The sequence below is a fragment of the Trachypithecus francoisi genome, unplaced genomic scaffold, assembly GCF_009764315.1.
Source record: "Trachypithecus francoisi isolate TF-2019V2 unplaced genomic scaffold, Tfra_2.0 Lachesis_group6, whole genome shotgun sequence".
NCBI classification, from domain to species: Eukaryota; Metazoa; Chordata; class Mammalia; order Primates; family Cercopithecidae; genus Trachypithecus; species Trachypithecus francoisi.
In genome coordinates, this window is record NW_022681471.1 from 125,539,460 (window position 1) to 125,560,976 (window position 21,517).

At 46.5% G+C, this 21,517-nt stretch overlaps 1 protein-coding gene across 1 annotated transcript in view; it reads right to left on the bottom strand.

Annotated features, from left to right (window-relative positions):
- WWC3 (WWC family member 3) overlaps positions 1 to 20,525 on the bottom strand; it is a 128,293-nt gene extending 107,768 nt beyond the window's left edge. Inside the window, exon 1 of the mRNA XM_033202126.1 lies at positions 20,230 to 20,525. The gene's annotated coding sequence lies outside the window, so the exon portion shown is untranslated. The remainder of the gene's footprint in view (positions 1 to 20,229) is intronic.
- Between the last annotated feature and the right edge of the window lie 992 nt (positions 20,526 to 21,517).

Here is a 21,517-nt window from a genome sequence, read left to right on the forward strand (position 1 = left end):
CGGCTAATTTTTGTATTTTTTAGTAGAGATGGGGTTTCACCATGTTTAATTTTATGTCATGTTAATTTTACCTCGATTTTTTAAATGGAGGAAAGATGGATATCAGGGGGCTTCCTGGGCCCTGCTGATCAGAATCTCCTAGGATGGCACAAATACAAATACATAGCTCCCAGGTTCATCTAACATGCAGCTAGGATTGAAAAGCACCGGGTTAGGATACTGTATACATGCACACACAACCTTCAATATAAAAGTGGGGGCCGGGTGCAGTGACTCACGCCTGTAATCCCACACTTTGGGAGGCCGAGGCAGGCAGATCACTTGAGGCCAGGAGTTCAAGACCAGCCTGGCCAACATAGCGAAACCCCATTTCTACTAAAAATACAAAAAATTAGCTGGGTGGGTGTGGTAGCGCACGCCTGTAATTTCACGTACTCAGGAGGCTGGGCCATGAGAATCGCTGGAACCTGGGAGCCAAGGTTGCAGTGAGCCAAGATCGTGCCACTGTACTCCAGCCTGGGTGACACAGCCAGACTCTGTCTCAAATATATATATCATATATTTATCATATATATCATATATCATATATGATATATAATAAAATATATATGATAAATATGTATGATATATGATAAATATATGATATTTATAAGAACTTCTGTGGCCAGCACCTCAGGGTTTCACCTGATGCTACACTCATCATGGATAAAGAGTATAACATTTCTGCCTGCTCCCTCTTCCTAGAAAAGAAAATGTGCATTTTAAAACAATCTAAGTAGATGTGCAACATTCAGAAAATGAAGGTAATGGCTACATTGCAGATATGAGGCACTCAAAAGCAACATAATCAGAACAGTGAGTGGATTCATAATCATGCCCCCAGAATGATGAACACAGTTTAGTCTGCATAGTCTTTAAACAAACCAGAGAGTGGTGGTCACAAATCAGTGGACCACTGTGTGCCCATTAAGAACACCAAATAAGGGCAAATATGAATGGGCTCTTAGGAGTACCAACAAGACCAGGTGGGCACATAAACTTCAGTTGGAGCCATGGGCGGCTCAACAAAAGAAAGAACAATCTAACTTGGAGCCGGCTACCATCTGTGGTTAGAGCTGTTATTCAGCAGGAAGGACCCAGCCACATGACTGCGGATGGGCCAACGCTTTTTATTCGTGTGGGAAATCTGAGGAGTAAGACTGACCTCAAAATAGAAATGATGCCTGTGGCTTCAAGCCTATGATGTTCTGATTCTTTTCACTGCCGAGAGTTCTTATACGCATTTCAGAAATCAGGTGTGAGTAACAGTGGTCAGAAATGGCAAGACATTGTTTTATTAAACAACTCCACTGGAGTAGAGGTAGTTACTATGAAGGATCCCCGTACATACAATTCATGTGCTCATTTATAAACAAACTATGCTGCAACTGACACCTTTTCCCAGCACCTTTTTTTCTTGCTTCTTGAGAGTTCTTACTTTGATCCCACCTTTTGATCCCAGTAAGCATAAGACCTAATTAGTAACAGATTGATGGCCTAACAGTCATACTTCTGTTTCACCTTTACTTTCACAGCAAGTCATGGGAGGAAAAAAAGAACTGAAGAACACATCAGTTTCTTTAAAACCCATTCATTAATACGAGAACTATAACTTTAATGTAGGGCTGTCTTTTTGGTGAGAAAAAAACCCAACCACTTCTTACACCCCCCAACTTTGCAAATATTACCAGCCAACCACTTCACAAAACCAATTCCAGTAACTCCTGTGCTTGAGGTACCATTATGTCATTGGTTTGCTTCATAGAAAATGCCGTGATTTTCATTTATTTCTGTAGTTTGGAACAAGCCAACATACTCACTTTCTTTAACTCTGGGTGGAGAGGTAAAGCAACCCAACACCAGCCAGACATAAAAAAGACTATGGAGAAGAGAGGAAAGACCCAGAGACGTGCTTGCTTTTTCTGCTACACAATCGATACTGAAGAGCTCCCAAGGAATCCAAGCTGTCTGTGAACTTCCTGTGGGTTTGGAGAGCGTTCTTCCACAAACTAATCGCGCAGGTCACAGAGGTGAAAGAAACAGCTTAGCTTTGGCTCCCCACCACCTGGTTGGGATTAACCCACATGGTTTTATAACTCCAAAAATGAGACAAAAGTAGCATTTGTGCTTGAAGTCAAATGCTAGGGTGTTATTTTCACTGATGCAGAAAAGGGATGACCACTCCAACAGATAGATGAGAGAAGGGCTACTAACCACTCCTAAATAAATGGGAAGAAGGTGATATGTTTCTCTACTTTACATAACAAGAGAAAAACTGGCCCACCTTAAGAAAATGCAGACTTTGGATTACATCAAATATTTACTGAGCTGGCACTAGGTTTAGAGCTGAGACACTGACAATGACTCAGGAAAAACAAGTATTTTATCAGTCATGTGTTTACATAAAACTTCAGTGTCATCTATCTTTTAAAAGGAGCTAAGTGGCAAATAGCACAACAAAGAGAATTATCTCTATTAGTAATTCTAAAGCATAATAAGGACATGTGTTCCTTTTTAAAAATTGAAAGTAAGTCTATCTAAAGCCTTGAGGTAAAACTGAGGGCCGGGAGTTGTTCAAACAGGGATTATTGGTTCTGGCCACTGCAGTCGCATTTAAAATGCAAGAGCTACTCTGTCCGCCTGTAACTAACTACATGTGAATGCAAGAAGCTATTCTTGGTAATCCTTGACATTTTTGTCAGTATGCCACGTCCATGGTGACATTTTGGAGGTTTATGATATGCGTTCAGTGGGGTGATTTTCAGTGCCTTGGCTTTTAATATTGAGAGTAACAAGGTGACAATCTTGGGTTAACCTAGCCAGGTCAATCACAGAATGATGTATCTGGAATGCCTTTTGAATCAGTATTATCTACAGCAAACCAAACAGTGTCACAGTGCTCCTGAAGAAAATGTACAATGTTCTCCTGGGGGAAAAATATTAAAAGCACTGTAGAGTTGGCCACCATGGACTTCAGCTCTACCATTTTAGATCCAAGCCACCCCAGCCATTAGAAAGCAAACGATCACCCACTTCTTTTTTTTAAATAACAAAGTATCAGTTTCTAAACACAAGAACTTAAAGCATTACACACGCATTCCAAAAGCACATATGAATACTCTTTGAGACGGGGCTCTTTGAGCTCTTTGAGCTCTGTCATCCAGGCTGGAGTGCAGTGGCACGATCTCGGCTCACTGCAACCTCTGCCTCCCGGGTTCAAGTGATTCTCCTGCCTCAGCCTCCCAAGTAGCTGGGATTACAGGTGTGCACCACCATATCCAGCTCATTTTTGTATTTTTAGTAGAGACGGGGTTTCACCATGTTGGCCAGGCTGGTGTCGAACTCCTGATCTCAGGTGATCTACCTGCCTCAGCCTCCGAAAGTGCTGGGATTACAGGCATGAGCCACTGTGCCTGGCCAAAGACGCTGTCTTTTAGGACACAGTCTCACTGCTAAAATAACAGGCACATCATGCATGCACTGCACAGTACTTCCTATTCCACAGAATTCCTTACTGCCCCAGCAGCAAAGCTGAGAAGCAATCTGGGAAAAACCCAGCTCCTCTGCTGATCCACACGTGACAGCCTTGATAACCACTTTGGCAGAACCCTTTACTCCTCAAGCCAGCAAGGATTCTGAGGGAGGGTCTCAGGAGCTGGGGTGAAGCAGACAGAGGACCAAATCGCAGGGTCCAGGTACTCAGGAAGCCACCCCACTGCTTCCTCCTTGGCCTGAGCCACCATCGCTCAGCCCCGGGGGCAGCTGCCATCTCCTAAACCAGTCTCCTTGCTTCAGCTCCTGCCCTCCTAGTCCCCCACAGCAGTCAGAGCGACCTCAATGAAATGTTAAGTCTCCCAACAGAAGAGCTCCCCTACTTGCTTAGAGTCACACCCGGAGTCCCTGCAGTGGCTCATGAGGTGCTGCCACCGCCACTTCACCCCATCACCCTCCCGCTGGCCCACTGCTCTCATCTTAGCACCTGTAGCTTCTTCTCCTCTGACCCAAGACACCTCGGGTTCCCTCCTCCCCTCCCGCAGGAACCTGAAAAATAAGGCCTCTCCAGCCACTTTCCACAAAACGGTCACCCACCCAGCCACACAGTCCCGCCAACCTCACCCTGCCAGTCTGCACCTTGTCATGTGGTGACACGCTCACTGATTGCTATTTGCCACCACTGCACTGGAAGCCCCACATGGGCAAGGGCCAACGAGAACAGCTTGCTGCTGGAGCCCTGGAGCAGGTGTGCACCCCAGCTCTGCTGACTCAGGGCAGCTCACTCTCTGTGGGGGGCTACCTTGCACAGCAGGTGTGGACGACACCTGTGGGCTCCACCCACTAGGTGCCAGCAGGACACACCCCATTCCCCCAAGTGGGGACAGCAAAAAATGTCTCCAGACAGTACAAATGTCCCAAGGGGCACAGTCATGCCTGCCTGAGAGTTACCACTATTTTAGTGGCATTTGTGAACCTAAGGGTGGGAAGATCTTTAACAGCCTTGGGCACATGCTGCCAGCAATACACCAAAGCCAACTCTGTATGAACTGTTCACTGTCTTCTGCTGCCTCTCTCTAACCAGCTTCACCCACTTTCCCATCTCCCACCACTGGCCCGTGACCCCACAAAAGCAAGTACTTTCCCAGGCAACGCTATGGACAAGCTGCCCATGCCAACCTTGACTCTGAGCTCTGAGAGTTTCCATCCAAGACCCAAACAGCACAGAAATGTGGGCAAACTTCATTTTGTTCCAAAAGTAAGTTCATCTGCACATTTAAATATATATCCAAAAGCTGTTGGTAGACATATGACAACTGCCTCCCAGGTATTGTACAAGGGTGCTGAGACGTGGCTGAAGATCTTGACCTTGAATCAACTTTTTTTTTTTTTTTTTGAGACAAGGTATTGCTCTGTCACCCAGGCTGGAGTACAGTGGTGATCATAGCTCACCACAGCCTCAAACTCTTGGGTCAAGTGATCCTCCCACCTCAGCCTCCCAAGTAGGTGGGACTACAGGCATGTGCCACCACACCCAGTTTTTAATTTTTTGTAGAGATAGGGTCTCCCTATGTACCCCAGGCTGGTCTCAAATTCCTGGGCTCAAGCAATCCTCCCGCTTCAGCCTCCCAAAGTGCTGGGATTACAGGCATGAGCCACGACACCCAGCCGACTTCTATTCTTAACATCTGTCCAGTATTAAGTGACTGCTAGTTATAGAACAAAGTCTAATCATATAATGTGAATTTTTTTAAGTCTCTAGCATCACTGAATGCTACAATTTCCAACTTCCAGAATACTATGACGTTACACCTAGAAACCAGTAATTCTATACATACTCAGAGTATTTTCAGACTTGTGGCCAAGCTAATGCAATAATAACGAAAGTGTGTGACACAAAAGCATTGGCTGTACAGTCATGCATTGCTTGCTGATGAGGATATGTTCGGAGAAACACATTGTCAGCCAATGCTGTCACTGTACAAACATCACACAGTGGGCTTACACGAACCTAGTTGGCACAGCCTACTACACACCTAGGCTATGCAGTAGAGTCTAGTGCTCCTAGGATACAAATCTGTACTGAATACTATAGGCAATACAGTAACACAATGGTATTTGTGTGTCTAAACATAGCTAAACGTAAAAAAGGTACAGTAAAAATATGGCATCATAATGTTAAGGAATGACCACTGTATACGCAGTCCATCATTTCGGTGCAAGATTGTATTAACATGGTAAATGAGAATGACATCAGCCAGGCACAGTGGCTCACTCCTGTAATTCCAGCACTTTGGGAGGCCGAGGTGGGCAGATCATGAGGTCAGGAGTTCGAGACCAGCCTGGCCAACATGGTGAAACCCCGTCTCTACTAAAGATACAAAAAATTAGCCAGGTATGGTGGCGTGCGCCTGTAATCCCAGCTACTTAGGAGGCTGAGGCAGGAGAATCGCTTGAACCCGGGAGGCGGAGGTTGCAGTGAGCCAAGATCGCACCATTGCACTCCAGCCTGGGTAACAGGGCGAAACTCGGTCTCAAAAAAAAAAAAAAAAAAAAGAAGAATGACATCAATCATGAGGTGGTGAACAGAGCATGGGTCAATTCCTCCAGCCTGCCTCCTGTCTTCGTAAATAAAGTTTTATTGGAACACAGCCAGGCCTGTTTATTTCTGTATTGTCTATGGCTGCTTCTGCACTACAGCAGCAGAGTCGAGCAGTTGCCACAGAATCTTCATGGCCTTCATTCATAAGTCCTATGGGCTTAAAAAAAAAAAGAAAGAGAAAGAGACAGAGAATCCTATGGCTTTCAAAGCCTGAGATACTTACTATCTGGCCCTTGACAGAAAAATCTCAATGGCTCTGCTCTAATCTGTTATCTCTCTTTAGTAATATTTCACTTCCAGCAACTTCGCTTCCCCAGTCGCAAAATCATAAGAATGCAAAGAACAGTTGCTCAGCGAGGAAAAACAGTTATCATAAATTCTGAGCTCTTGTCTTTATACTGCTGAGCCTCCAGTGCTACTCGACTACAAGGAAAATAAGGAGGCAACTCAGAAGCAGAAGTGGAATCATGGAGAGAGGGAATTTTTTATTTTATTATTATTATTATTATTCGAGACAGGGTGTCACTCTGTTGCCCAGGCTAGAGTGCAATGGCGCAATCTTGGCTCACTGGAGCCACTACCTCCCAAACTCAAGCGCTCCTCCCACCTCAGCCTCCCAAGTAGCTGAGTCTTCAGGCACATGCTCAGCTATTGTTTGTATTTTTTGTAGAGACAGGGTTTTGCCACATTGCCCAGGCTGGTCTCAAACTCCTGGGCTCAAGTGATCCACCCGCCTCGGCCCCCAAAGTGCTGGGACTACAGGCATGGGCCACTGCACCCAGCTAAGGGAGGGAATTTTGATAAGCAGAAGACTAAAGATGCTGAGGTGTCCCAAAGCTGAAGGAGTATGTAATATGACCACAAGGACAAAGAACATGTGAGTGCCTGTTCTGCAGCAGACACTCACCTAAGATCTTTGCCTAATCTTATTGAGTCTTCATAACAACCCAGAGGGCAAATGCTTTGTCCCCATTTTATGGAAGAGGAAACTGAGGCTCAGAGAGCCCAAATAACCTGCCTTAGGAGACAGAGCAAATGGCAGTCCCGAGTCGGACTCAAAGCTATCCACGTCTGAAATCAGGGCTACCCACACCTAGGTAGTCCCTGCAGTTAGTGGTACAGTAAGTAGTAAGTCCTCACTAATGTTTTCAATAGATCCATGGAAACTATAACTTTAAGCAAAACAACACATAGGGAAACCAATTTGACCACAGGCTAACTGGTATTAACTAGAGTTAAGTTCCTACAACCTATTTCTGGTCACAAAAACATCACCAAACCTCTAAATAAAGACCCCTAAACACTTCTAATGTTAACATTGAAATAAACGTGTGAAACAAAAGAATGTTAATATTTAAAGGCCAAGTATCAATTGGTCATTTATCCACAAACTTCACTTGACTCCAAATACTGCCAGATAACCAGATATCACTTCAACTTTATAAAACAAATAGTGGTACTAATGAGTCATCCTATTAGATAAATGCCTCAATGAAAAAGTTAGTTGCCTTAGTGAAAACCCCACTATATTTTTAATTTAGTAATGATTACTAGGTTATTACATGGTGGTATCCTCCCCTTACAGTTGGCAAGACTCCTGGGCAACGTTAACATGTGGCTTCTTGGCAAGTTTCCCTAGCAATTGTATGGACATTTCGAGAAGCCCAAAAAAGCTTTTTGCATGGTTAGAGGCTGCCAAGTCTAATCTACATAGTCTGGTTTCTCCAACTACCAAATCAAGGTAACTACCTGAATTTAAAAACAGATTTGCTTTAAAAATTGTTTGTAAACGCCCAGGCGTGGTGGCTCACGTCTGCAATCCCAGCACGTTGGGAGGCCGAGGCAGGCAGATCATTTGAGGTCCGGAGTTCAAGACCTGCCTGCTCAACATGGTGAAACTCCGTATCTACTAAAAATACAAAAATTAGCCAGGCACGGTGGCATGCACCTGCAGTTCCAGCAACTCAGGAGGCTGAGGCAGAAGAATTGCTTGAACTCGGGAGGCAGAAGTTGCAGTGAGCCAAGACCACGCCACTGCACTCCAGCCTGGATGACAGAGCGAGACTCTGTCTAAAAACAAACAAACAAACAAAACAATGTTTGTAAACTATTGAGGTATAACCTGCATATGATAAACTCTCCCATTTTACATGTAAGATTCAATGTTTTTTATAAATTTACTGACTTATGCAACACACAATCCAATTTCAGTACATTTCCATCACCCCAATGACATCTCGTGTGCCCATCTGCAGTCACCACCTTTTCCACCCCCAGCCCCAGGCAACCACAAATCCACTTTCGATCTCCATGGATTTGCCTTCTCTGAACACTCCGCAAAAATCAAATCATGTAATTATATTGTGTCCACATCTGCTTCTTTCACTTAGTGTCACATTTTTGAGGTTCTTCCACAGCTCCCCTTTTCACGTGAAACCTATCTAGTGCTTGTGTATCCAGTGGCTGCACACCACAGTTTAAAGCTGGGTTGGGTATGAGGGAGGGGAAGAAGTGGAGAAAGCATGGAAGGTTCTCCCTGAATCACTGTTGAATTAATCCTTTATGATATACCTAGGCTAGTGATGGTGAATATGTGAGCATGCATTCATTCAACAATACAGAGTGAGTGCATGGCAGACATCTCTGGGGTGTCTGCTCATTTCAAACCAAGCCTCCATTATTCTGGGAACCACAGCTGGGCTTCCAGAGAGCTCCAATCCTCCCGAAAGCATATGCAAGCTTCTGTGTGCTGGTGCCTTTTTCTGAACACAGAATCCCTACCTTGTGTCAGATTTCCCAGGGTCCATGATTCCAAAATCCTTTAGAATCCCTGCATTCTACTGTGGAGCCTTGGAGCAAGTCTAACAGGGCTGTCAACTGCACAAAAGAACACTCACCAAACAAAGATGAAGGACAAACTTAGAAATATTAGGTTGAACCATACAAATACCAAGAGTTTAATAGTTCTAAAAAACCACTGGAACTGAAAAAGAACATTACTAGAAAAACTGGTTAAAATTCAAATGTCTAGAGTTCGGTTAATAGTAATGTTATCAAGGCTGGCTTCTTAGGTTTGACAAAGAAACATCACCACAGAATATACTATGGTGATATTAGATGTTAACAACAAGGAAACCATCTAATCTTTGCAACTTTTCTGTAACTCTAAAATATTCCAAAATAAAAATATATTAAAACAAACAAATTAACAAAAAAAATGGGTTTTATTCATTCCATGCCTAGAACTATCTCCTAAGGCAAACATGAAAAACAGAACTACAGAGGAAATAACTGCACATAGGCACCATTATCATTTTAGTACTTAACCATAAATATCAAGGTGAAAAAGACAGGAATATTTAATAAGTGAGGGGATAGCACCTCAGTGGCAGCCTAAACCTCCGATCTTATGCCAATCATGAAAACTACGGGGCGGCAAGGAACAGAAAACACATGAGTAAGAATGCCTTAGCTGGCTGCAAATAACAGAAATTCTAATTCGACTGGCTTTAAAGGATAAGGAGATGCTGTTACCACGTTTCACATAAGAAAATGTACTAAGGGCAGACGGCTACCAAAGCTTAATTCATCCATCCACCGACCTCATCAAAGACATAGACTTTCCACTCCACCACCCTCAGCTTCTCAGCCAGCTCCCTCCTAGTTTTGGGGGAATCAGTGTGGCTGCCCACCTCCAGGTTTCCATGGAGACAGAGCATCAATTAGCAGGAGTTCCTTCCACGTAGGTCTATGGGGACAAGGAGCCTTCTCCCCAACCATGCCTGTCTCATATCTCCCCTCACAGCTCGTTGACTGGGTCTGAGTCATGTGCTCCTGCCTCAGCAATTGCAGGCCCAGATGCTGTATGATTGGCTTAGAGCAATCTCAGGCACTGTTGATATTAGGGGCTGGATCATTCATTGCTGTGGTGGGGTCTATCCTGTGCATTGTAGGATGTTCAGCACCATCCTTGACCTCTACCCACTGGATGCCAGCAGAACCTATCCCCAGGTGTAACAGTCAAAAAAATCCCTCCAAATGTTTCTGAATGCCCTGGGTGTAGGGGGAAGGAAGAGGGAATCCTCCTCAGTTGAGACCCACTGGCTTAGGGCAATCAGGCCATCCCAATAAAATGGGTGCTCTGACAGCTTACAAGGAGGGACTGCTCTTGAGAACATCAGAATAGTGTACATGAGGAAAACTCAGTGAAATGCAGCAATACAAAACGATCATTATAAATCAATAAAACCTGTCTCTACATGCATAATTACATGCAGCAAACATTTATTGAGGGTCTACTATATGCTAAGTACTATATAGACAAAACACAATAAAATCTAAATGAGATTATTTAAATTTATTTGTAAACTATAAATAACTAGATCTCTGCTTGGTTCCTTCATTCTCAATCTCTTTTTCACTTTTTATTTTGGAATAATTACAGATTCATAGGAAGTTGCAAAGAAATATACAGGGAGGTCCCTGTGAAATGTCTGGAATAGGGAAATCTATAGAGATGAAAAAGCAGATTAGCAGTTGCCAGGGGCTGGGGGTATGGGGGCTGACTGCTAATGAACACGGGGTTTCTTCATGGAGTATTCAGAACTACACAGGGGTGATGGTTGCACAATCTGGTGAATATAACAAAACCCACTAAATTGTACACTTTATTTTTATTTTTTGATTTTATTTTTTTGAGATGGAGTTTCACTCTGTTGCCCAGGCTGGAGTGCAGTGGTGCGATCTCAGCTCACTGCAGCCTCCGTCTCCCGGGTTCAAGTGATTCTCCTGCCTCAGGCTTCTGAGTAGCTGGGGTTACAGGTGCCCACCACCACGCCCAGCTAATTTTTCTTACATTTTTTTAGTAGGGACAGGGTTTCACCATGTTGGCTAGGCTAGTTTCAAACTCCTGACCTCAAGTGATCCGCCCACCTTGGCCTCCCAAAGTGCTAGGATTACAGGCAAGAGCCACCGTGCCCAAGGTAAATTTTATAGTATGTGGATTATATCTCAATTTTTTTTAATGGAAATAATTTTTAGGGCAAATCCAGTTGACCCCATACTCCAAGGCCTCCCTCATGCTGGGGACAGGCACCTGTCCACAGGACAGAGCTCTAAGTGGCAGAAAGAACACGTCTCTTGCAGTGACTATGTGGTCTCCTGGCCCAGCTCCAGGCCGCCTGGAAACACCACACCCAAGCTGTAGATGCCGTCTTTCCTGGAGCACAGAGCCTCGTGCAGAGGAGCTGCTTGGGGCACCTCCGCCTGCCTCAAAGGTCTACCCACTGCCACTGTGTGGCTGGTGACCCCAGGCTTGGTGCAGCCATCTTCCCCGTTCATTCTTAACATCAACATCCCCACCTCCTCCCCATGCTCTCTCTCAGTCCCTTCAGTTTAAAGAAATGAAAAGAGAACCCTCCAGATGAAAAATGCTGGAGATTCTAAAGCTCCATAAGCGGCCTTTCAAGATGTCCTTGCCCTGCATCTGTAGAATTTCTGAGCAAAGGCAGAAGCACTCCACTTCTCTCACCCCTCCTTCCTCCACAGAAGGGAGAACCGAAGGAGGGGTGAGTGAATGGCTCGGAGCATCTTAGGTAGCCTGATCTCTCCCTCCACACACAAATGCGCACACACATACACACACACATTCGAAAGGCCAGGCCAGCTCTCCGGGTTGCTGCAGAACACAAGTGTGAACAGATGCATTTTCTTCTGTTCCACTGCATATATGTATACTCTTGACAGTCAGTAAATACCTATCAATTGAGAGTATTCTAAGAATTGAAGAATACACTCATAGTAATACATGTTCCCAGTTTCATACACTGGTTCAGGGTTTTTCATATAAATATGTTTGAAATTTGTTCATGGAAACACAGAAATCAGGTCTCTGTTGCATAGTATCTCAGGAACTGACAACAGGCTTGAAACAAATTCAGCCGCTAAAGATGAAGCACTGTAACCAGGTGGATAGAGGTAGCTCAGCAGTTCTCAGCCAAGGGCTACTGCCCGCCCCGGGGGCCATTTGGCAATGTCTAGGGACATTTTCGAGACATCTGAGGGTGGGGAGTTTGCTACTAATATTTAGATCTAGTGGGGACAGACCAGGGATGCTGCTAAACATCCTATGCTACGTATGACAGCCCTAACAACCAGGAATTACCCCACCACCAGGGTTACTTTAGACCAGAGTTGAGAAACCCTGGTCTAAAGTAACACGTTCAGGATTGCTTGAGCCCAGGAGTTGGAGGCTGCAGTGAGCTATAATCATGCCACTGCACTGCACAGCCTGGGCAACGGAGCAAGACCCTGTCTCCAAAAATAAAATAAAACAAAAATAACACTTTCTTGGTTTGGACACCTTTTAGGACACTGCCCATCAGCAATACAGTAACTTGAACAGCTCAACATGTTTCTCTATGTAACCAAGTTACTGAACACACAAAACCACCACCACCAATGAAAGCTTCTGAGTGGGGTTAATAGAAGGATTTTCAGTTGGCCCCAGTGAGTCCTGGCTCCTCCTTAGGTGCTAGTAAGATTCCTCTGCTGCCCTCCTGATTTCACCTGCCTTCGTTCAAGCATTAGTGAAATCCTCTGCGCCGTGTTTCCTTCACAATGTCTCTGACACAATCCCTGCCTTTTCTAGCCCAAGTGCCCCTGATTGCTCTAATTCAGGCCTGTGACCACCTGAGAAAACCTCCAATCGTTTCCAACTGGCTTCTTCTCTCAGAAAGCCTACCTCTCCCCATCCCCGTATTTGGCTAGCTCATCAACTATGTTTTCGGTACAGCACATCTGATGCGAATCCAATGTGAGTGATTCTCCATGCTTGCACAAGAAACGAGGACCCTCTGGGGGTATTGTGAGAAGCCAGGGAGAGGAAAAAAGGTGTAAAATGCTTCGCACAGTAACCGCCTAAGCATGTAATAAATGCCAGCTGCTGTGTTTGTTATGCAGACACCAAGATGACCAGATGCTTCCATTCTCACTAAGATAACAATGCATGTGGGAGTGTTAGCTTCCTACCAATGCTGTAACAAATTGCCACAAACCAAGTGGCTTAAAACAATACAAATTTATTACCTTACAGTTCTGGAGGACAGAAGTCCAAAATCAGTTTCACTCAGCAAAAATCAAGGTGTCAGCAGGTCTGCGTTCCATCTGCAGGCTCTAGGGAACAGTCCATTTCTTGTCTTTTCCAGCTTCTAGAAGCCGCCTGCATTCCTTGGCTCATGGCCACTTGACTCCAACCTCTGCTTCCGTTATTACATCTCCATCTCTGTCTCTGACCTCACCCTCCTCTCTCCCTCTAGTAAGGATGCCTATGATGACATCAGGCCCACCTACATAATCCAGGATCATCTCCCTATCTCAAGATCCTTAACTTAATCACATCTGCAAAGTCTCTTTTGCCATGGAAGGTTACTTATTAACAGGCTTCAGGGACTACAACGTGGACATCTTTGAGGGGCCACTATACCACAGTAAGAATTAAATATCGAACAATAATGAATGCAAGGTCACAATAACTAATGGGTATAGCAAGGTGTAAGGGGCATGCACAGTTACCTAGCCACAGTTACCTAGCCAAGGGACAGTCAAGAACAGGCAGGAGACCTGGCTCAACTCTGAAGTCGAACAGATGCTGACCTCATTGGCTATAGGAAGTGAGGCTACTAAGTTAATCTCCCTTGGCCTCAGTTTTATCACATGATCGCCTATACCTCATGCAGCCGTCATGGGCTTTCGATGAAAACATTCATGCAATTCAACCTGAAAAAGCTGATAAAGGAAAAAAGAAAGAAAACATCCATGCAAAAGCCTAGTGTATTCCACACGTGTCCGTCACAATCACAGAGCCAAGGGATCCGGCAGGAAGAAACCTGCAGGCAGGAACAGCATAGTGAGGCCTCATGGAAAACAACACGAGCACAAGGTAAGCCCCACAGCAGCCTGTCTGGTGTTGCCCAAACCCTAGAAGACTGCCTTAGACTCAGAAATTGTGCAACAAACAGTTGTTGAATGAACGAATAAATGAATGAATGAACAGAGGCAAGATGCTTAAAAATCATGTGGATTGGGCAGCTGGGTGGCGTTCTGGAAAGAGCACCCAAACGGGGGTCAGACAACCCAGTTCAAGTCCCTTGCCCTTCTAACAGCCAGCAGAACATACCCATTGGCTGTGGCTGTCAAGTAGAAAAAGAAATTTGAACAAGATGATCCTAGCTCTTCCAGCCTCAAAGCTGTGGGACTCTGAGCTACAAGCTCTGGCCTGAGTCTTACCTCCCTTACCTGACAGCTCTGGGTCAGTCGGGTTGACTCATTCCCTCATTTATTCCGAACACACCCAGCACTTCCTCAAGGCCAGCACTTTTCTCCTGTTCCCCTTATCTTGCCCAGATCTTGCTTTTTTCAAAAAAAAGAAAGAAAATCCCACACCAAAAAATCAAACATCAAACTACAAAGTTAACTTATCATTTCTATGGCTGGTAGTTTCCCTGCATGAGTCTTGTGTGGTTTACATTAGTGGCACACTAATATACTAACTGAATATATTAACTCAGAGTACCTTGACCACTTTATGAAAAGGTATTTACCGGCTGGGCGCAGTGGCTCACGCCTGTAATCCCAGCACTTTGGGAGGCTGAGGCAGGTGGATCGCCTGAGGCAGGAGTTCAAAACCAGCCTGGCCAACATGGCGAAACCGTGTTTCTACTAAAAACACAAAAACTAGCCAGGTGTGGTGGTACACGCCTGTAATCCCAGCTACTTCGAAGGCTGAGGCAAGAACATTGCCTGAACCCGAGAGAGGGAGGTTGCAATAAGCCGAGATCGCACCACTGTACTCCAGCCTGGGCAAGAGCGAGACTCCATCTTAAAAAAAAAAAGAAAGAAAAGGTATTTACCATTGGGCAGAAAATATGGGAAGAACACTTTTGCCTCTTTCGTAAAGATTCACTGTCTTTGACAGTTGTGTTTACGTGTGCGTCTTGCAGGGTTGTGTGGGTATTATCCTATTGATGGACTGAGTGGATCATCCTATAGATGATCTTGCTTTTCTACTGCTGGAAAAGCACTAGAACCCCTCGCCCAGAAGGATGGGCAAGGACAAAGATAATCCTAGGCTCAAGTGAGCCCACCTTTTCTCTGAAGTGATCATTATCCGAGAAATTGAATCAATCCTGGGGTGCCTTGCAACCATTGTTATCTTCACTTCATGTGTCTGTGTGCCACCTCCCAGATCAGCTTGGTCTCCACATACTGTCCCTGCACACAAAAGGCCAAGAATCTCCACAAATATTTCTTCACTTTATTAGATTTAAACGGGGATAACTGAACTCAGTAGAATTTAACTTTGCTTTTATTCCATCAGATACGTTTTATTGAATTTCTGGGAAAGACAGACACCATTAGCAAAAGGACCTGGAATGGAAGTCAAGAAGCCTACCGTAGGCTCACCAGATGACCACGAACATGCTCCTAAAGTAGAACCTAACTAGAGATGGTGATACACGTTATTTCCACTTCCCAAATCAGAGTGAAAGGAAGGAGAAGGAAACTTGAAGATTTCCAAACGTCCAGGGGCTATTTTTGGAAATGAATTACTTTTCCTTTCACTTTTCTTTGAAAAATAAATATATAAATAAATAAATAAATGGAAGGAAAGGAAAAGAAAGATGTTAGACCAAAAAATAAGGGTTGATGATCTAAATGGAAGCAAGAGACGCTTCTTTAAGGGACTAACCCCTTACAGCCTTAAAAACAAGATGCTCCCCCATGTTCATATAAACACTATCTATATAACCTTAAAAAAAGAAAAAAGGAGAAATCATTACCTGTTTATCAGAAAGCTCAACCAGGACAGTTTATATAATCCAGAAATAGACTCTGCAGGATAAATATAGCAAACCTCCTATTAGTTAATACTGAATAACTAAATAAAGGTTCCAAGAAGGTAGCAATGATGTTATTTGGCTGTTAAATGGGGATCCAACCTAGCAAATTCCAGAGCTATGGATTGTTTTCCCCTTAAAGCAAAAGAGTCTTCAGAACACTTGTAAGATACCACAGAATTCCTCCATGAAGCACAGGTCAAATTCCATCTAGTGAGCAGATGGGTCCCCAAAAGCTTATGCCATGACATGATCTTGCTCTTCCGCCATCAGCATGATTATTTACACTTTGATCTCAAATGTGATATCATCCACCATACTTAAGCTGCCCAGAGCTGGCATTTCCAGTACTGTACAACTCCACCTGAGCTACAGGAAATGGAACATGAGGTTTCAACCACTCAGTCCATCTATAGGATAATACCCAAACAACCCTGCAAGACACACACATAAACACAACTATCATAGACAGTGAAACTTTACAAAGGGGGCAAAAATGTTCTTCCCATATTTTCTGCCAATGGTAAATACCTTTTCGTAAGGTGGTTAAGGTACTCTGAGTTAATATATTCAGTTAATATATTATTGTGGCACTAATGTAAACCACACAAGACTCACGTAAGGAAACTACCAGCCATAGAAATAAGTTAACTTTGTAGTTTGTTTTTTTGGTTTTTTTTGGTGTGGGGTTTTGTTTTGTTTTGTTTTCTGAGACAAGGTCTCACTGTCACCCAGGCTGGAGTGCAGTGGCACCACCACGGCTCACTGCAGCCTGGATCTCCCCAGCTCAAGTAATCCTCCCAGTTCAGCCTCCTAAGTAGCTAGGACTACAGGCACACGCTACCCTGCCCACGTAATTATTTCATTTGTTTGTAGAGACAGAGTCTCCCTATGTTGCCCAGGTTCATCTTGAACTCCTGGACTCAAGCAATCTTGCCACCTGGGCCTCCCAAAGTGCTGGGATTATAAGCATGAACCACCACGCCTGGCCTAACTTTGCAGTTTTTAACCAAGTTTTTGGGTATGATTCCCAGTAAACCATGAAAATTATATGCACAGTATCAATCTATAGAAACAGTGAATTTAAACTGAAGGTAGGTTTTTTTGTTTGTTTGTTTTTTGAGACAGAGTCTCATTCTGTCACCCAGGCTGAAGTGCAGTGGCACGATCTTGGCTCACTGCAACCTCCGCCTCCCGGGTTCAAATGATTCTGCTGCCTCAGCCTCCCAAGTAGCTAAGACTACAGGCGCACACCACTACACCCGGCTAATTTTTGTGTTTTTAGTAGAGACAGGGTTTCACGATGTTGACCAGGCTGGTCTTGAACTGACCTCAAGTGATCCACCCACCTCGGCCTCCCAAAGTGCTGGGATTACAGGCATGAGCAACCACGCCCAGCCAACTGAAGGTAGGCTTATAATCAAACTAAAAAATTGTTTTTAAAATATTGAGATTTTGTATACATCTGTAGCCACATCTGTAAAGGTGTCTCCTTATATCTTCATTGTAACTTTAAAAAGCAGAGTTACAATAAATTCACGGACATGCTCTGAGCTGGCACTATCAAATGTTAGACACAACACTGAATGGAATGACTATAAAACGCGAGAAGAGATTTTGTTTACAGCCCTTGGACCATATTTTATGCTATACAGTTTTTACCAAAGTTTATATGAAATGATGTTTAAAGTCAACAATTTTCACTTAACCTACTACATTCATTTATTCCACCACAATTTCATTTTCTTAAAAAGAAAAAAAAAGCTATTATTTATTTGCCTTTCTCCTGTCAGGTCTCTATGTGGAAGCTGTTTGGTGAAAGTCCTCATATTTCTTGAATACCATTTTCCTGTGTGTGACTCAAATGCAACTCAAAAAGGGTTTTAACTGTCAGATGCACATGGAGAAAACATTGCCCTCTGACATACAGTTCTTCCCATATAATAAAAGTTAATTACAACTTTAAAGGATAACCCGCCACCTATAAAACTCAGCCAGGTTCTGTTTTGAAAGAGGAAGAAGAATGACTATTACAGCCTTCAGCCGACTCCACTTAAATGTTTGTGGCTTGCTGAACATTCCATACATATTTCGGGCAAGGTATTATGGGAGCTGAAGTTCAAGCTGTCCCCTGCTGAATTTTCACTCACTATAAAAACATCTCATAAAAGTACACACATGTTTTTACTTTACAAAAAAAAAAAGGTAAAATATCCACTTTTGTTCACTCAATTGACACTTTGAGCATTAGAACGGAGATTTTTTAAAAACCTGTAAGTTATTGTCTGAAGAGTAACAAATCAATTTCTGAAAAAAAAGGAATATAGGAAATGTATCTGAAATACATGGAAAACAAGATTCTCCAAGCTGATTTTTGTATGGTCCATTCACATTTGTCACAGGTTACACCATTAAAAATAAAATCCTCACATTGATATCTTTCAGCATGAATCTCCACTCCAATATAACCACAACTGTTTTATATTACTCTTGGAAAGTAAGCCTTAGCCTTTTCTAAGCAAAACACTATTTTAATTAGTTCATTTTCCAGTTGTTTGGGTTTTTAACATACATACGGTGTAAAAGGGCACTGCATTCCAAGCAGTTCTACCAATTCCAGAACCATCCAAGGGCTGATCAAACAGCTGGGGCTCTAGCCTTTGGTTAAAATTATAACATGATCTCACCTGATTTTCAAAATAACTAGGCATCTTTTTAACCTATAAAATTGTACTAGGATTGATATAGGTTTCTGAGCCTAGAGGTTTGCAATGTTCAGCGAGAATGTTAGGGAACCACGATCTTTTTGTTTTGCTTTCTTTTGTTTTCCCCTGCTTGAACTCAGAGGAATCTTCAAACAATTCAGCAGCTTCTCTCCTCAAAAGTTTATTTTCAGACGCCAGTGCCATGCAGGTAGGAGGAAGCAGGCACAATGTCACTACACTGGGCCTCTGGAAGTCTTCAAATCACTGGGAAGCCTGGGTGTTTCCTTTTTGGCACTCAGGCCCTGGAAGGAGAGTTGCTCTAGAGAGGACAAGACATCAGATAACCTGTGGAAACACTTGATGTCCACAGGATTCCCAATTCCACACAAAATACGTCTCTGTAAAAGCAGTTGAACAACTGAAACCCGTAGACAATCGAGCGAAAAGTTAAGGAAAAGCTTCATTACATGAAATTAATTAAATGAAATCTGGTAGTGCTTTTAGAAGAGTCAGTTTTTACTTGATTGGGTTTTTATACGTGAATAAGACAGCTTTGTACCCCATGCATATCTTTCACAAAAAGGAAACTTAAAATACAACTCTTGTTTTTCGTTTATTCCAAAAGCATATGGGACTAATCATATTGCATTCTGGCTGCAGTACAGAAGGCTATTCAAACAGTTTTAACTCACGAGTTTTAAGGCGCTAAAGAGCAACTAGAGTTTGGGAACAGACTTCTCCAACTCCAAAAGGGTTGTGAATCCCTCAAGGGCCCGTCTGGCATCAGGTTTTGGATGGAAACCAGCCTGAACCCGCCAGACAGGGAACCCGCACCCCAAAGCTGGGGCGCACATTTGTGATCCAAGGTGACAGTTCATCTCGCCACCGCGGGGCTGGGGACACCTGCAGAACCAGGGCCGGGGCAGTGGGCCGCAGACGCCCGGGACCGGGATGGGCGAGGCTGCCGCACAGAAAGGAAAAGAGGGCCATCTGTCAGCCCCAGGAGAGGAAATTCCAGGCGCCCAGTTCCCAGGCGCCGGACAGCGGGTGACGTGAGGGAACCGAATGAGAGGGTCCGCCCAGCGGCGAGGGACCGGTAGGCGGCCGGCCTCGGCGCTCAGAGGACGCGAGGCCTGGAGAAGGGGCACCTCCATTCTTGGTCAGAGCCCTGGGAGTCGGGGTATTGGGAGGGCGGATCCTCTCCCGGACCCCGGGAACCAAAGATCTTCACCCAGCCCAGAGGGCCTCCTAGTGTCTCCGATCCTCTCCCTGGGCCCAAGGGATGGGGGCGCCTCGATCGTAGCCTGGACCGGAGCACTCCAGGGAGTCCCCTGGTTCCGGGGATGGAGGCGCTCCGAGCTCTGCCCGGGCCCGGGGGCTCTCGGCAGCCCCGCGCTGGGCGGGGCGTGTCCCCAGCGCATCCGCGGTGGCGCCGGCCGGCGGCCCGGGTCGTAGCGCCCGCGCCGGGTCTGGCGCCCCCAGCCGGCCCGCTTACCGGTCGCGGGGGTCGATCCACGACGTCTGGCGCGTGTTGTGGTCAATGTAAAAGACGCGGCCGTCGTAGTCTCGCGCCTCCTCCCAGCCGGCGGGCAGCGGCAGCTCCGCGCTCTCCCGGGCCCGGGGCTGCGGCGCGGAGGGAGTGGGGGGCGTGGGGACCGCGGCGGGGGGCGCCGGCGGCGGCGGTTCCCGCTGGGGCTGCGCGGACGGCGGCTGCTCCCGCGGGGCTCGCGCGGCTGTCCCCGCCGTCGCCGCCGGCCGCCGCTCAGCCAAGGCATGACGGCTCGGGCCCCGCCACCGCCCGGCCGCCCCGCGCGCGCCGCCTCCTCCGCCAGCACTAAGGCCCGGCGCCCGGGGCGCGGGGGCGGCCGCGGGGAGCCGCCCGCCGCTCCCGGCGCATCCTCCGCCCGGCGCCCGTGCACCGGCGTCCGCCCGCCCGCCCTAGCGAGCCGCTGCCCGCGCCGCCCACTCCGTTCGGGTAGCCCAGGTGGCCGCTGCGCGCGAAGTCACAGCCCGGGAGCAGCCGCCGCAGCTGCCGCCGCTGCCGGCCGCCTCTCCGTTCCCGCGGCGCGCCCGGCCATCTTCGTTCCTCGGCGCGGCCCGGGCGAGCAGGGGCGGGGCGTTCGCAGGCCCCGCCTCCGGCCGTCCCGCCCCGTTCTCACCCAGCCCCCGCGGCTCCTCCCACGCCGGCTGCTCCTCCCGAATCTCCCACGGAGGCTCCCCCTCCTCCCGCCGCCTCTGCTTCACCCACTCCCGCTGCTCCGCCTCCCCCAGCCCCGCGTCCTCCGCGCCTCTCCGTCGCCGGCTGCTCCGCCTCCAGTCTCCCTCGGGGTCCTCCTCGACGCTCGGCTCCTCGACCCACCCCACCCCCACCCCTCTGCATGCTCCTCCCCCTCCGCCGTCCTCCACTCCGCGCGCTCCTCCCTCTCTCCCTCCCGCTCCACTACCTTCTCAGACCTCGGGAAACCGCATGGAGGCCAGGATGGGCGCCGCCGCGTCAGTCCGCCCCCGGGCCCCCGCGTAGAGGAAGGCGGGCGGAGAGGACGACGCCCTACCCGGACTGCGGGCACGGCCTGCCTGGGGTGACTCCTCGGGCGCAAACAATTCCCGAGAGAGCGGGCAGTCCCCTCCCTTTACCTGCTCCCGGGCTCTGGCTGTCTGGGGAGACCCTCTGTGCACTTTGGGGGAGGCTGCGCCCTCGGTCTCCCACACAACCCGTCTGGTCCCGCGAAGGTGGGAAAAGCCCGTGAAGGCGGGGCCGAGGGAGCTGAGGAGCTGGGGGAGCC